We start from the raw sequence: 17,195 nt of genomic DNA on the forward strand, positions 1-17,195 counted from the left end.
CCACACCAGGTCTTCCCATGAAGAGCAAAAAGAATTAACAAAAAAGGCACTTAACTGCCTTTCTGTACCAGCATTTCAGTACTTAGAAAAGCAATGCCATCTGCAGGAACTCTGGATTGTACCCTCTAACACTTTGCACCCTTCACCCCCTCCTTGCTATGGTACTGATGATTCTGATAAGATTTGCCCACAATTCATTAAGAGGTATATTAGGGGCAGTTGTACAAGTAGGAGTAAGTCAGGTGTGTATATTTGTCAAGTGTAGTCATGGGCTCAATAATGACAATTTTGCAGGGAGTTGAAGGTTTTGTGACAGCTGATAAACTGTTACTGTTGGTAGTAGGTGTGACACCCCTGCATTGGCCTAGTAATCAAGGAGCCTCAATCCTCACTACTAACACCAGTGGGAGATGTGCACAATGGGAGGATGACAAGTACACACACATTAAGTACAATTTCCCTTAAGAGCACACAGAGATCACGGTCAGTCTGGGGCTGGTTTCTTCCTCCTTCTCCAGATCACAATAAGACTGCCCACTGGCACAGCTATAGGGTTCAGATCTCAGCTGAGTGGTCAAGCCAAAATCTCCAGCACCCTCTCCGTCCAACCAGTGCTTCATGTCCCTGCCCAAGTAGCTGACACACAGACACTTTGAGATTTGATTTATATACAAATACACAGACACTCCTGGGGAAGGCTGGCACAGGTTCACTACCTATGCCCCCTTCTGCCCAGAATATAAGGTAGAAATCACTGCCACCAGCCACCCTTTATCAGCTACTTTAAGGCTCTTTCCAAAGGGTGACCAATTCTACTGTGTAATGTTACTATTATCCAGATGGTAAGTGTGACCAAGACCTTAAGGCTATTTAAGAGTGGCCTATACAGTGTCACCAAATAAATATGCAAGTACTCTGAGAGCTTAAATATCTCTAAACAAACTATCCACAATTAAAAGGTTTAAATACCTTTAATAATAAATAATAAAAGCACAAGACAATACATAATAACTCAACACAGTGACAACAGAGTTCAGAATCACAAGAAATACTTTAAAACAACATTGAAGGACAGTCTCAAATAAATAAAGTATACATCTAGACTGATCTTACTATTTTCTTATCTATCTCTAAGAGAGATATGCAAATTGCACAAACTCACTCTCTGAGATAGTTCTTAAATTACTATCAAACATTTCTGGTGGGTTATCTCAGATTACATAATTCTTATCAACTCGGCCTTTAGTTGCCGGCCTAACAGAAACTTAAAAGTTAGCACCCCTGTTTCAAAAATACTTATCTGTTAGAAGCTTGCCTGGAACTGGAAGTCATAAAACAGTTACACACTTTTACCTTTGAAACCTGTAATTGTTCCTGTTTCCATACAACATAAAGAATTTCTAGCTGCAGACATTCTGTCTTCTAACTGTGGTAAACATAATCATAAAACTCTTTACTTATCAACTTATTTTCTTAAAGTTTTGCAAGTTAACTCTGTTATTTTCCAGTGGGGTACACTGTGGTTACATTCTTGAAGTTCAGCACATAACATAGTTTTCTTACATTTGTAGGACAAGCATATGAATCATATTACTATTCATAAATAACAGAATTATTTACAAAAATTCTAGCTAGCTGGGCTGGCAGTCTTCACAGTAGGTTTAATGTGGAGAGTATGGCTAAAGGATAAAGTAACATATTGTGGATGAAGTACACATGGTTGATGTTTTGTTCTAGACATTATAGGAGGTTGGCTATGATAGTGAGTTCAGGATCTGTTTGTAAAGGGTTAGTCTACTAAGGAATTATATTGGGGCTGATTATAATTATCTATGTTAGTTGTAGTGCAATCATTTGGGTGGAGGTGGTGATGTTTAAAGGGCTAGTCAAGAAGTATGCCATTTTGGGGTGGGGACTTTGAACAGGAAGAATGGTGTTTGGCAGGTTGGGGATGGGGTAATGGCTATTTATAAAGGAAAATATTCTGGGGTGGGAGAGATGGAGATAGGACAAGGAAGAAAAGCACTGCCTCACTACACTCAGCAGCACTGAGCAGGCTTACCTTTGTAAGGATTATGGAGTAAGGATTATCTACTTAATAATAACAAATGGGGAAAAATGCTGTAATCAGATGCAAATGTAGGTAAAACAAATACTGAATAATACTTTCTAAAAGCATAACCTGCGGTGGTGGTGGTGCTGCAGTAGCATTGTCGCCTCACAGTAAGACGCTGTCCGGTTCGATTCTCAGTTAGAGCGTCTTCTGCGTGGAGACATGCATGAATGGGCGTACCTTCGTTGAAGGTTGTGCGTCAGGCCTGGCAAGCCGGTACATAAAAATCAACTGCCAATCATTAGCGGACCGGAGTTCCGCTGTGGCGACCCCTAACCGGGAACAGCTGAAAGACACAAACTTTCTAAAAGCATAGATTTGTAAATTCTATTTTAGCCACTAAAACCAGTAGTTCTTGTTTAACGCTTTCTATACAGCTTACCTATGTACTATCCTTGCATTTCTCTTTGATTTAGTTTCCAAGTTCCTTTCCAGTCTCTAGCAGTTGGGAGGTTGTTCTGCAATGGCTATCCCTAGAAAAAAGAGAGAGACAGGACACAGTTCAGTTCATGTACTGCATTAACTTCCTTGTTAGTAGTAGATTTGGTCAAACAGGCAACAAATTGGGAGTACAAAAGAAATTCCCAGTACTGTCATATGATTCACGCTGTCGTGAGATTCACACTGTCACAATTACATAGACATGGTCAGATCTTTGCAGTTAGCATAGGCAAAATGTGGACTACAGCATCCCTGTACATAATAATGGCACTCAGGTAGACTCAGAGGCTACATATTCAGTGCTTTACAGAAACCTACAATACTAAACATGGTTAGGAACTACATAATTTTATCTGTCCACTGCCATTCTATTCACTCAGGGAATGCTTGAAAATAAGCATATATTATTCCTAATCAGCAAAAACTAACAGAAGAAAAAAAAAACTGACAAAACATTTTAAAATAAGTCAAGACCAAAGTTACATCATGTGTATGTGTTAAACAGACCTTGCTAATAACTTCTTGAATAGGTGACCAATAATATGGTCAAGGGTCACATGGTGACAATTCTACATAGTTTTAATTTTGGTGAGATGCCTTATGCCACAAATTACTTTTCAAATATGTACAGGACTGACTGAAAGACAAGAGATAATGATGATGATGATGATAAATGGACAAATCCCAGTGAAAGGCGAGATACAAATGGAATAAGGGTCATTTCCTTCTTTGTTGTCTTCAAAACACTCATCGGAATATCAGCAAATTCATCAAAGACTACCTTCAAGTTCTTCTTTAAAGCACAAAAGCTGAGATACACGTGAGGGAGTTGTGGAGTTAAAACAGGATATTACAAGGCACAAACAGGATATTATAAGGCATGAGAAGCTGCTGGCACATTTGTGACAGAGATCAATTTAAAGAGAGGTAAAGGCTCAAAAAAATAAAAGATAGCTTTCAAGAGTTAGACTTTAGCCATGAGCTGTAAAAGAGATGAAGTGGATTGAGGGAAGGGAGTCAAAATTACCCTTGCCATCTGCCTATGGTTTAGAGTAGGGTGAGAGGCCTGCAGTCTAGGGCTAGTGGGGTTATAGCCTGCAAATGGGCATCAGTTAAAAAGTCATAGACTGTAGGGAAAGTGATACGATAATCTTGCTCCTCAAATCTTCATAACATCTCATCTCTAGAAAAAAAATCACTTTGAGTATCATGCCCTTTTCTGAAATCTGTACCCCGAAATGGACATTTTTGTTACATTATAAACTTTAAACAGGAACGGAATTAATTTTGTCTGAGTTCACATTTAAGGAGGGAGAGAGAGAGGGGTGGGGGGTGGAAGAGAGGGAGAGAGAGGGGGAGGGAGGAAGAGAGGGAGACATGGGGGAGAGAGGGAGGGAGGGAGGAAGACAGGGAGACATGGGGAGAGAGAGAGAGAGTGGGAGAGAAGATAAGATAGCATGAGAAGGTATACAAGGCATGAAAGGCAAGAGAACAAATATGTTAGAAGGGTGGAGAAATTCAAATGGAATGAGCCAGTATTAACAGAAAAATCTGAATACTGGATTAAATAGAAGTGAAAAGGGAAAGATGAAGGAGTGTAGTAGAGGCTACATACAAGACACACCCACAGGACTCAATAAAGTATAGAGAAGTGAAGTAAGCAGCTGGAAGAGGAAAGAAAAAAGGGAAGGAGGAAAATTAGATACTTTTGAAAAGATGGAGAAGAAAGAAACTGCCAGTGATATGTGCTAGCAGAATTAATCAATCAATAACAAAAAGCTGGCTTTTTCTGTTAAAGTGAAACTGCGTTATTAAGCATCATGCTGTTGTAACAAATTAGGAAATGGAATGAGAGCAGTCCTTCCACTACACTTGGCTGCTGTCCCTGCCACTCTTCTGTCTACCACTAGTTGCATCTTGTCACACATCAGCCAAATTGGTGAATGTGAGCTGCTTCAACATTGAGGAAATGCAATGAGTGGATAAGAGAAGAGAAGGCAAGAAGCAGTAAAAAATATCACTGGCGTAGAGTAGGCCATGCTAGAAGAAAAACCCACTAAAACAGAAACGAGGGAAAACCCTAGAAACATCAGTATCACATACTATCACTGAATAATAAGACTGGTGAGTCACAAAGAGATGGGATACCAGCAGAAAATGGAAAGAAATATTGGGAAATTTCTGATTGCATGATATAGCATGTCTCCCCAACAGCTTTACATCTTATCAGGGGAGAAGCAATGTGGGCTGTACTAGGATCTGCTCTATGTACTGTAGATTTATTAGCTTGGGAAGGAAGAAACAGGTGAACGTTTACAACGAATTTGGGCTTTGTCCACCAAAATTATCTTTATTTCTCTATTATCACTGCTTTAAGTAGTTTTGAGACTTGTTGTCCTGACTTGTTTTCTTCAGGTGGTGTAACTGTGGTTTGTGGCTGTTAACTGCAAATCAACTGAAATGTCTGTTGTATTCTAAACATAAAACATTTTCACAACATATGTTGGGGAAATGAGCAGAGACATGCTGTGAAAAAGGAAGTGATGAGTCAGAGTAAGGAATGCATCAAAAGAAAACTTGTACAAGTGCATTTAAAAAAAATTAGAACACATAAAGCAGCTTCAACACATTGTACAACAAGGTTTTTAATCTGGCTAAGCTGTTAAAATATCATGTTCTATCAGTCACAACTGAGCTTTACATCTTATCAGGGGAGATACAATGTGGGCTGTACTAGGATCTGCTCTATGTACTGCAGATTTATTAGCTTGGGAAGGAGGGAACAGGTGAACGTTTACAACGAATTTGGGCTCTGCTACTTCTATTCTTGATGTGGTATGTTTAATAACTCTTAAATTTTATTTAGCACACACAGCTTAGAACACTAAAGTAATCCCATGCTGTTTCTGGACCCATTGAAGAAGTTACAAGCAAAAGCGGTCCTGACTGCTCACGTTACTTGATCCTTTTTGTTTGTTTTTCAGCCTAGTGACAGCAAGATAACAGTTTCTTTTAAATTCTGTAGATGGTTATGTTTAATAGACTAGTAATGAATGCAGATTAAACAAATTAGTTGGCCTATCTTGTTGTTTACTCACTTTAAACAGCTGGTCTTCTCACATATATCTGACTACCCCCTCCTGTTTGTTTCCAGCAGTTCCTGGTTTATTTTTTTTGCATCTTAGTCTTTCTGCTACCTTGTTTCTAGCCCTCATCCATGAAATGTTTGTGAGCTGATTAATTCTTAACTATTTGCATGCAAGTGTGACATGGCAGGAATTATTTTACATATGTAAATGCCCATGGAGGTTACTCTCAGAAACAAGCAGTGTTGTTTCCTAATTTAACTCTTTATTGCAGCAAATCTGATGTGTGTCTGTGTGTGTCTCATTATAAACCTTAAAAAGAAAGGAGAGGGTGCAGGAAAAAAGTGAAGGATGGACCAGGCTCAGAAGCAATGCTGTTTGTCTAGCAAAAAGGCTAAGAGAGAAGTTGAAATAGCAAATAACAAGGCATGAGAGGCACTATACCAGGTCTTGGAAAGTGATTCAGCAGGCGACACAAAGAAACTCTACCCTGGTGCAAGGCAAAATAGTCAGACACTCTTCATAAGGGATGCCAGTTTTGACCTGTTCACCAGTCTACAGGACATCAAAGGCAGATGGAAGGAGTACTTCCCACAACTTCTGAATGAAGAAAACCTCACAGAAGCTATACTCTCCAAGACACAGCCTAGTGATGAAAGTGGAAAAAAAGCCCACTGTAGAAGAAATAAGAACAACACAAAGGAAAATGTAGTCCGAGAAAGCACCGGGTTCAGATGATGTTACAGCAGATATGATCAAGATGTTGGGCAAGTTAAGGGAGAAATGGCTCCAAAAGATACTGTTAGCATTGTGGACAGAAAGGCATATCCCAGATGACTAGAGAATGAGCATATTACTGCCACTGTACAAGAACAAAGGGGACATTCACAACTGTGGCAGTACAGAAGTATTCAATCTCCTGTCACACTGCATGATAGTGCTGGAGAGGGTGAATGATAAGTGAAAAATGCAAAAGTAAGATGGTTTCAAATCAGGATGCTGGCCCAATGCTTGCAGTGCAGCAGATAGTTGAGAAGAGAGGAAAGAGTCCATCTGGATATTCCTAGAGGTCACAAGAAAGCTGATTTGGGCAGTCCTGTGGTAGTTTGAAGTGTCAGAAAAACTGATAGAATCAGTGCAGGCTATGCACAAGGATCCAGTGACTCAAGTACAAACAGTGTTCAGTCTCACAGGGGGGTTCCCAGTGGGAGTGGGTGAGCTTGAGGGTTCAGCTTTGAGCCCACTGTCACTCATAGTTTTGATGGACTACATTATTAAACATTCGGAGAGGTTAGATTAACACTGTTGCTGTATGCAGATGATGTGGCATTACAGGCAAACTCTGAGTAAGAACTTCAGGAAAGGATAGGGGAATGGAAGGAAAACTGAAGGCACATGGGATGAAATGGAGTACAGATAAGACAGTTACAATGGCAGCAAATGAGGGAAATCAGAAGAAGCTGACAACTGAGATAGAAGGGAAAATAGTGGAACAGGTTAACAGCTTCAAGTATCTGGGAGGGGTGGTTGAGGAGAAGGGAAGTCTATACGAGGAGGTAAAAGCTAGAATCAGTGGAAATGCAGCCAGTTGGCACAAATTGTCAGGGGTAGTTCATGACAGAAGAATGCTGAGGAAGCTGAAAAATATGGTGTGCAAAACAGTGGTGAGACCAGTACCACTGTATGGTACAAAAACCTGGGCACTAAATGCAAAGCAGTTCTCTGCTGTGACCTCATTTGAGCCTGATGCTTTCCCTGACTTCATTTTCCTTAGTGGGGTTCTTACTTCTTACATGGTAGGCTGTCCCTCTTCTCTCATCTTAAGCTGTGACTGGGGCAGTACATTTTCTGTGGTTGTTTCTTTGTTCAGAAGCTGATGGAAGTACTCCTTCCATCTGCCTTTGATGTCCTATGGACTGGTGAGCAGGTTTTAGCTGACATCCCCTATGAAGGGTGCCTTACTAACTTCTTTATCTTTCTGTCTTTGCCTTGCATCCTGGTAAAGTTCCTTTGTGACGTCTACTGAGTCACATTTCAGAAGATGGTAGAGTGCTCTGATGTCTTGTTATTTGCTATTGCAACTCCTTTCTTAGCCTCTTTGTTAGCCAACCAGTATTCTTTCCTAGCCTGGTTCGTTTTTCTTTTTCCCACTTTTTCCAGCACTCCTCCTTTCTTTTGATGACTTGCTGGACTTCTGCTTCCTATCACCAGCTTTCCTTATGTACTTTATTTCCACACCTGGCTTGGACACATATCTGTTCTGAAGTCTTCACACATGCTGTTTTGAAGCACTGCCATTCTTCTTCAACTCCACCTATTTCTTCTTCTTTTTGGGGTGCTAGAGCCCTGAGTAATTCCTTGAACTGTTGTGCTTTCTCTCCAGTCAACGTCCAGGTCTTCAACCTGGACAATGTTGACCTTAGAGCCTTCTGTGACCACTGGTTGCAGCTGATTGTGTCAACCAGTGGTTTATGCTGTGGGCTGGCTTTTTTACTGCAGATAACTTTGCATTCACTGATTCTATCTCAGTTCTCTTTCCTTACTAGGAGGAAGTCTACCTGAGTTGCATGTTGGCCACTCTTGCATGTGATCTTGTTACTGTCTCTCCATCTGAACTTTATGTTGGCTACTATCAAGCCATTTGCAAAACAGAAGTCTAGAATGGTCTCTCCTTCTTTATTCCTGTTACCCCACTGGTGTGGACCCAGACAGTCCTTATATCCTGTTTTGTCTGTCCCAATATGTGCATTCAAGTCACTCATTATTAACACCAAGTCATGTTGTCCTGCTTTATCTAGTAGGTCTTGCAACTGCTGTCCGAATGCACTCTTTTCCTCACTATCACAACCTTGCTGTGGGGCATAAGCTGAGATTATGAATACTGCCCTGTTAGTAGGCTAGAGTCTAATTACCATGAGTCTGTCATTGATTCTGATGACATCCCTTATTGTCTTCTGAAGCTTCTTCCTCACTGTGATTCCCACACCATTTCTAGCCTGTCCTCCTCCTGAGTAGTAGACTCTGAATTCCAAGTCAAGTGACTGCTGCACTGCCCTTCCATCTTGTCTCCTGGATACATAGGATGTCCAGCATCCTCTTACCAACATCCCATCCACTTCCAAGCTCCATCCTGTTAGTCAACCTATATTGAATGTAGCAATTGATAGTTCATGTTTGGCAGGTTGATTGTTTTTAACAGAGCTATCCCAGGTAACCCAAGCTGAGCAACTGGACACTGGCCGGTCAGCAGCTTATTGACCCAGGACTTCTGGGCTTTACGGTAGGCTCACACTCTGGGAAATAGGAGCACAACCCCCCCCCCCACCATTAGTATGGGTCCCTGTAGTAGACCTGAGTAGGCCGGGTCCTCAAGCCACTTTTCACAGAAAACACCCATGCCCATTTGGTAACTTTAGTCAACATGATCGAATCACCTAGAGCCATATTTTACACTTTCTACTGACTAGCCATGCCATAGCAAACTTTCTGTGATCCATGTTCTCCTATCCCGAGGATATTGTATACCACAATATATGCACAAAGAAGTTGGGCTTTACAACTCTTCCCCCTACAGGGCACCAAGCAGAGTCTGACTTGCTGTCCACAGCTCCATTCTTGAGCGAGTTTTTCAGAGGTGGGAGGAACCCCACAGACACACAGGGAGAACATGCATTGGTCAGATGTTAGGATCAAACCCAGTACCTTATGCATGGGAGACAAAGACCTTAACCATTATACTGACTGGTCTCAATGAGATCACTTAATAATTGCAAGCAGACTCTGAACAAGAATGTCAGCAAATTTTAGGGGAAAAGAATGCAAAAACTGAAGGCATATGATAAGACTGAGTACACAAAAGATAGCTGTCATGCAAGCAAATGGGGGAATTCAGACACAGCTGAAAACTGAGGTAGAAGGGAAACTAGGGGAACAGATTAACAGTTGCAGTTATCTGGGAGGGGGTGGTTGAGGAAATATGAAGGCTCAGTGAGGAGGTCAAAACTAGAATCATAGGGGCTGCAGCCAAGTGGCAAGGAGTGTGAGGGTTGTGAGTGACAGATGAATGCTGAAAATGCTGAGAAAGTAAGTAGTACATAACAGTGGTATGACCAGCACTACTGTATGGTTCAGAAACCTGAGCAGTGAGGGTAGAGCAGTTCAGGAAGCAAGAGATGATGGAGATGAAGTGCCTGAGATGGGTGGTGGAATGCACATGGTGGGACAGATGAAGAAATTAGAGCATTAAATTAGAAGCAAAAGTAGATTCAATTGCAGAGAATGTCAAAGATTACAGATTGTGGTGGTTTGGGCACTTGTGCAGAAAAAAACCCAGAAAACAATCTGGTGAAGAAGATTTGGAGAGAAAAAAAAGGCAAGAGAAAACAAGGGCAGTTAGAAAAGATATGAATGGCTTGCATAACAGATGATCTGCGACAGTCCTGCATGATTATTGAAGGTGGTAGGAGAGTGCTACTGAACTGAGGAAAATGATGACTGTTAACATGACACCCAGACACCATGTAGAAAATGGGAAAAAAGAGGTTGATAATAATGATTGAAAACCTTCATGACAAATTAGAACTGCAACTTCATCGTTGCATATACCCCCTTACTGTCCTTATTTCTGTTACCCAACAGGTGTTGGGGTCACTGAATAATTTTATACTCCCCATGTCAAGGAGGGAAAGCCCCCTTGTGAGATAGTAAGCAGAGTCTTTGTTGACTAAAGGTGATCCACTAGATGCAACTGAATGTTTTCAAGTGAGACACGAGAATCACAAAATATGTAAAGCTTCCTATCCCATTTCACTGAGACTGAGGACAGGTACACACAACCCATGGCCATTCTCATAAGTTTTACACGTTTTATAGCAATGCCTTATTGCTGAACCTCTACTGCTCTAGTGTACATCAATATATTTACTCTGGATCACTACTGATGAAGTACACAGTTGTACTAGCTTAACTGAATATAATGATGTACCATTTATAGTCTGGGCTACTGCTGTAAATATCGTGTGCCTTCTGTGTGCGGGTAGGGGTTTTGTTTTATGAGGAGAATGATACCTCTGACGTGCATCTCATTTTGAGGAACGTTTTTCCTTTTGAGTCTTAAAAGTCCATGCTCCTCATCATTGAAAGGGTCTGCCACTCACTCAGTGTTACAGCTCTCAACAAATGAAGGACAAATCTCAACAGAATTAGGGAAATTTCCAGAAAAAGAGATAATTAAGGACAATTTTAAAATATTAGTACTACTAATGTGAGACATTGACAGAATAATACAATGTGAATTAATATGCAGTAAAGTAAAGAAGTCTAACTCATAGTATTGTTGTTGTTGTTGTGTCTTTCGGCTTTTCCCGGTTAGGGGTCGCCACAGCAGAACTCCGGTCCGCTAATGATTGGCAGTAGATTTTTACGTGCAGAGTTGCCAGCCCTGACGCACAACCTTCAATGAAGGTATGCCCATTCACGCATGTCTCCACACAGAAGACGCTCTAACTGAGAATCGAACCAGACAACGTCTTACTGGGAGGCGACAACGCTACCGCAGCACCACCACTGCAGTAACTCATAGTTTTGTTGTTGTTGTGTCTTTTGGCTTTTCCCGGTTAGGGATATTATTTATTAAATGTAATTCATTACCTTTTTCCAAAGGTCACCAGTTTTAGGAGGGATTAAGAAGGACAGAGCTAAAATTTGACTAAAAATCAGGGACAATTGAGGTCTGTTCAGTGTAAGAATTTTTTCTAACTGATATTCATGGTAAATAGTACTTAATTTTCCCCTGGAGAGCACTCTGCTTTGGCTTGTAAGCAGCCACCCCCCCCCACATACACATGCACACTCATCTTCCACTTTCTCTCTTATTCCTTTCTGTTAGCAGATAGTATCCATAATCTGATCAATACTGTGTGTTTGTTAATTTAAACTGAGACCACAGTGGCCTACTGATACAAGGTTATCTGTTTTTCCACCTGAAAATGGTTAAGAAATGACTTACAGTTTCAGAGCAGTCCTTGGTCAATTGTGATTGTTTCTCAAACACTAACTTGTCTTTGCTTTGGCTCATTAGCAGCAGTACAAAGAACTGCCTGCTCACTCCCTTGTTCTCCCCTCCCCCTTCCCTGTTTATTACCTTAAGACAATCTCAAAGTTAATAAATATTACCTGTGGCAGGCACCATTTTTTAAAACTACAATCACCCTTGTCACTATCATATGTTCATTCATCAATTAACTCTGTTACCTGATTGTTTCCAGCCCCCTCATAAGAGCAACTAACAGGGTCTCTACCCGCTTCGCTCCCCACCCTGCCCCCTATTCCCTCCCACCCTCAGTGGTCCCACCTTTATTACGCTCAGAAACCCCTCCCATCTTTCCAGTAGCCAACCACAGCGCTAACCCAACACTACCTCCTCCATCTTCCCACTACTATCACACCTCCTCAGCTAACATGTGCAAGCATACCTTACCTATGCTCACTGCATGCACTCTCCTTGCATATCTTACATCCTACCAAAGCTCTATCATTCCCACACTCAACCACTACCACTGTACTACTACTCACACCACCACTCATGTCTCACCCTCACTCAGCTCCTCTTCCACCAACTCAAGAACCATCCCTATGCACCCCCCACATATTCTACCAACTATATTACTCAAACATAAAGCATCCCTACAACTTAACATAGTAACCCTCCCACCATACCTATTACCCAAAGAGCGCAATCATAAAGTTTCCCTTATAAACAAACACATTCAAAAACCGAGAAAACTAATAACCTCATGCATATCAAAACTAGCCCTAAGTGGAGATATCCACCCTAACCCTGGCCCTACTGTCTCCAACCCCAATCCTCGTAATCAGACTAGAAACCACAACTTCTCCCATATTACAGACAATAGAAAGCCAAATGACTTCCTTCCACTAAGCCTAAATATTAGAAGTATATCCAACAAAGTCCAGGAACTCCATGCCACCATAGACTTGTACTCCCCAGATATAGTCATCCTGACACAAACCTGGCTAAAACCTCACATTACTAGTGAACAAATACTCCCTACAGGTTATGTCATACTAAGAGTAGACCGGCTAAACAAGAAAGGAGGCGGTGTAACTATAATATTTAAACAGCATCTAAACATCCAGATCTTAAAATCATCAGCTCCACAAATAGGCAATGAAGAAATAATATATACCAACCTCAAAATAAACCAAAACAAAACCATCAACATAATTGGATGCTACTTTCTACCTGGCCAAAACATCCCTCCACTAGAAAACCTCCCAAGCTGGTCTACCCACCATCTCCCCCAAGAAACTATAATTTTAGGTGATTTCAATATTGACTGGCAATCCTGTTCTGGCAACCATCCAACCCATCATGTAAACCTTCATGGATTCACCCAACTAGTCCAGTTGCCAACCAGGATAAATAAAAACTCTAGCAAGCACACTACCCTGGATTGGATACTAGTCAGTAAGAGCCCCCAGTCATATATAACAGGCTGCTTATCAGATAGCCTCAGTGATCACTCCCCAACATTCCTACTGAAAAAATACCTATACCAAGCTAAACCTGTCGTCTACCATCAGATACGTAAAAAAATAAACTTTAACCCACTCACATTCATCTCATCCCTCAAAGAATGTAACTGGCATCCTCTAAAGTACCTCAGTCTTGAAGACGCAGTTGAATTTTTTAATACTACCTTCCTGAGCATCCTTAATTACCATGCCCCATAAGACTTTCCAGAATCAAAGCACAACCCTCCCCATGGCTACAGAAAACCACTAAGTCAGAAATGAAAAACATGGATAAAGCCTGGGAGCACTGGCGCAAAACCAAGACCCCCTCAACTAGACAGAAATTCCTAGAACTACAATAGAGTCAAAAGCTAATAAAACAGGACAAATTCCAATACTACCAGTCTTCCCTAGACTCCTCTGAACACAGCCCCAAACAATTCTGGTCCTCCATAAACTCCATCCTCCACCCAGGTAAAGTCAGCACCCCTCCTCCTAACATCCCTCACTCCTCAGAACATATTGCTACCTCATTCAACACACACTTCACACAAACCATACTATCACTAGCTAAACAACACAACCCCTCTCACCTCCAATCCACACCTTCAACTACTAATCTGCCCACTGCCTTCTCTTTTTCTCCTGTACCTACCTCCAACATAAAAAAACTCTTAACTAAACTTAAACCCACCAAATTAGCAGCAGACAACCTCCCAAGTGAATACCTACAAATCGCAGCTGATGCTCTGGCCTACCCAGTATCCATCTTGATTAACCGATCTCTGTCAGAAAGTTATGTTCCCACACTGTGGAAAGTATCACATATAATGCGCCTCCACAAAGGTGGACCCTCCACAGAACTAACCAATTACCCCCATAACTATTCTCTCTCCACTCTCCAAAATACTAGAGAGATGCATATACTCTCAGGTCTCAGACTACCTCCTTACTAACAACCTCCTTTCCAATACTCAGCATGGTTTCCAACCAAACCATAGCACCACCACTGCCTTACTCTCCTTTACTAACACTATCCTTCAGCATAAAAACAATGGCTATCACTCCTCTGCTACTTTCCTAGACCTATCTAAAGCATTTGACATGGTCCCACACAAACAACTTATCTCTGTCCTCAATAACCTATCCTTCTCACAATCAGTCACCAACTGGTTTCAGAGTTACCTGTCTGACCGCCAACAATCCGTTGTATGGCAGAATGACATATCTCCCCAACTACCTGTCTCCATAGGGGTTCCTCAAGGATCCATCCTTGGACCCCTACTCTTCTCTGTTTTCACAAATAATCTAGCCTCTGCCACCACACATGGCACACTCATACAATATGCAGATGACTCGACCATCATCTGCTCAGCCCAGTCCCTACCCAAACTGCAAAAAGTCACACAGGAAGCCTTTTCCTCTGTTGAAACTTGGTTATCCGATGCCCAATTAATACTCAACCCAAACAAAACTAAACTACTCATCTTCCAACCCACCAAACATACTCAAAACAACTCTCACTTTAACATCACAGTAAAAGACAACACCACTATATACCCAACTGAACACACCAAATTGCTAGGAGTGGAAATAGACAATAAACTAAAATTTGACATTCACATATCCATGACCATAAAAAAGTCCACAAAAAAACTAGGAGCATTATACAGAAATAAGCATCTTCTCACCAAAGCAGCAAAGATTTCAATAGCAAATTCCCACCTTATCTCCACCCTACTTTATGCCTCTCCAATATATACCAACCTAAGGCAATGCGATCTAAACAAGCTAGAGACCCGCTGCTACAAAATTGCCAAATTCGCCACAGGGGCATCCTACCATAGTCACCACTGTCTCTCACTTGCTGAACTGGGCTGGCTTGAACTCCCTCACCTCTTTCAATGGTATCAACTCTCACTTGCCCACAAACTAGTAAACATCCACTAAATGTCCCATCCCTCCAGAATCTACTCCAACCCTATCGCACCACCAGACCACTAAGATCCAGCAACAAAAATCACTTGCAGATTACTCAAGCCAATAACTCTGCTGGTGAAGCACTATTCTCTTGCACCATAGCCAAATTATGGAACTCCCTCCTACCCACAATTACCTCCGTACCATCATGCACCCACTTCAAAACTTTACTAAAAGCCCACCTAAAAATATGCTGGCTATGCCCTTGCAACTCCCACTCTAATATCACCCACCCCATCCAACCACTACCTTTCTTTCCACTCCACTAACTACCTTGATTATAGCAAGCTCAGATGCTCATAAGCCTAGTACTTATACAGCAGGAACTTCTTATTTTAACATTTGTTAATGTCTGTTATGTACTTCATAGATAAAGATTCTAGTTGTCTACTGATGTACTATGTTCTTCATCTGTAAATATGTTGTATGTAATTGCTATGTAAATTGTTAATCGCTATGTAATCCAATGTATCTACTGTCTATTTATTTTAACTGTGGAGCTTTTCTCCCCGGGCCACCGCTGAAAATGGACCTACGTCCAGTCGGACACTCCCGGTCAACAAATATAAATAAATAAATAAATATATTATACCAGTTCATCAAAAGAACATTTAATAAGTATAAAGCAACACATTTTTAACCATCCCACGAGCTTCCTAGTTCAAGTTGTTAATAAGCTGTGATTATGAGTTCCACATTTTACCCATTTGTTCCACATTCTAAGAGGCAGTGTTCCACATATTACCCATTTGATCCACATTGTGAGAGGCAGTATTCCACATTTTACCCATTTGGGGATGGAGGGTTGAGAGCTATGATGAAAACGACATGCAAAGACATTCTTTGGAGCACTGATGAATGATTGAAGCAGCTTTGTTAGTTTTAATGGGGACTGGAAGCTGTTTTTTTTCTTTTTTTATCTAATTTAACACTGACTAAGAACTACATGGATTCACTACTACAACATCCAGATGAGGTGTTCCCATAACTGCATGCATTTCTTTTAAGCTATTAGTGCCCTTGCTCTCTGTACATTTTAACAATCTGGTTAAGCATTGTTTCAGTTTGCTCCTGTGTCCTCTATCAGTTAACTCATTATCATACTTTATTTATTTAGGTGGTGGCCTAAGAGACCATGTGCAGCTCACCATTTGCAAGTCCCCCACTCTCCAGCAAGAAATCCTGAAGGGCGGTTATAGCTTGTACTTGATCTCTGCCTTTAGCAAGTTTTCAAGAGGCAAGCAATTTAAATCATCATAGTATAAATCGGTTCACAGGTTAGTACTAGGCTAACTACCCTTGAGGGTCATTTAAGCCTAGCCAGTTATATCATTTGAGTATCAAACCCTGCACTTTGTGTCTGCAAGGTAATTGCCTTAACCATTATGCTAACTCCAACCTTTTAAATTTAAGTCATAGGTTAAGTACTGACCTAGCTGTGCTTATGGTCCCTTTTAAGTCTAGTCAATTTCCCTTCAAATATGAGAGTTAAACCCTGTACCTTGTGTCTAAGGTTAACACCGTAATAATTAAACCAACACTCACATTTTTTTAAAAGCCACCCTTTCTGGGGGCACCTGGATTTAAACAGAGTACCTTTTACTCTGCAATCAAATGCTCTATCACTAAGCTAACCCCCTTTTCAAAGATTTGCAACCAGGAATCTTGTTTTGTTAATTTAAGTAGTAAAAGACATAATTTAAGGGCTGTGTCAGTCTAGTTATATTCACTGTGTTCCTCAATGTAAACAAAGTGATGGTTGTGTGTGTGCCTGTACTTGGTCATGTGGCTGAATAATGTATAACCCCATATCCTTTCCTCTGACAATAACAAATATTAAGCATACATGCAGTAATTAGTCACACAGAAACCTCAGACATCTAAGGCCATACTTAAAATTGTTTAGCAGAGTACGAGAACTGCACAAACATAGAACTGCATGAACAACTGATGTTTTTACCCTTTTCTCTGATTTAGTCAGTAATCAACACTTACCAGAGGCACACCAGACTCAGTACAGGTTTCTTGACAAACATTAC

This window comes from Protopterus annectens, chromosome 7.part0 (assembly GCF_019279795.1).
Source record: "Protopterus annectens isolate FY-2018-M chromosome 7.part0, PAN1.0, whole genome shotgun sequence".
NCBI classification, from domain to species: Eukaryota; Metazoa; Chordata; order Ceratodontiformes; family Protopteridae; genus Protopterus; species Protopterus annectens.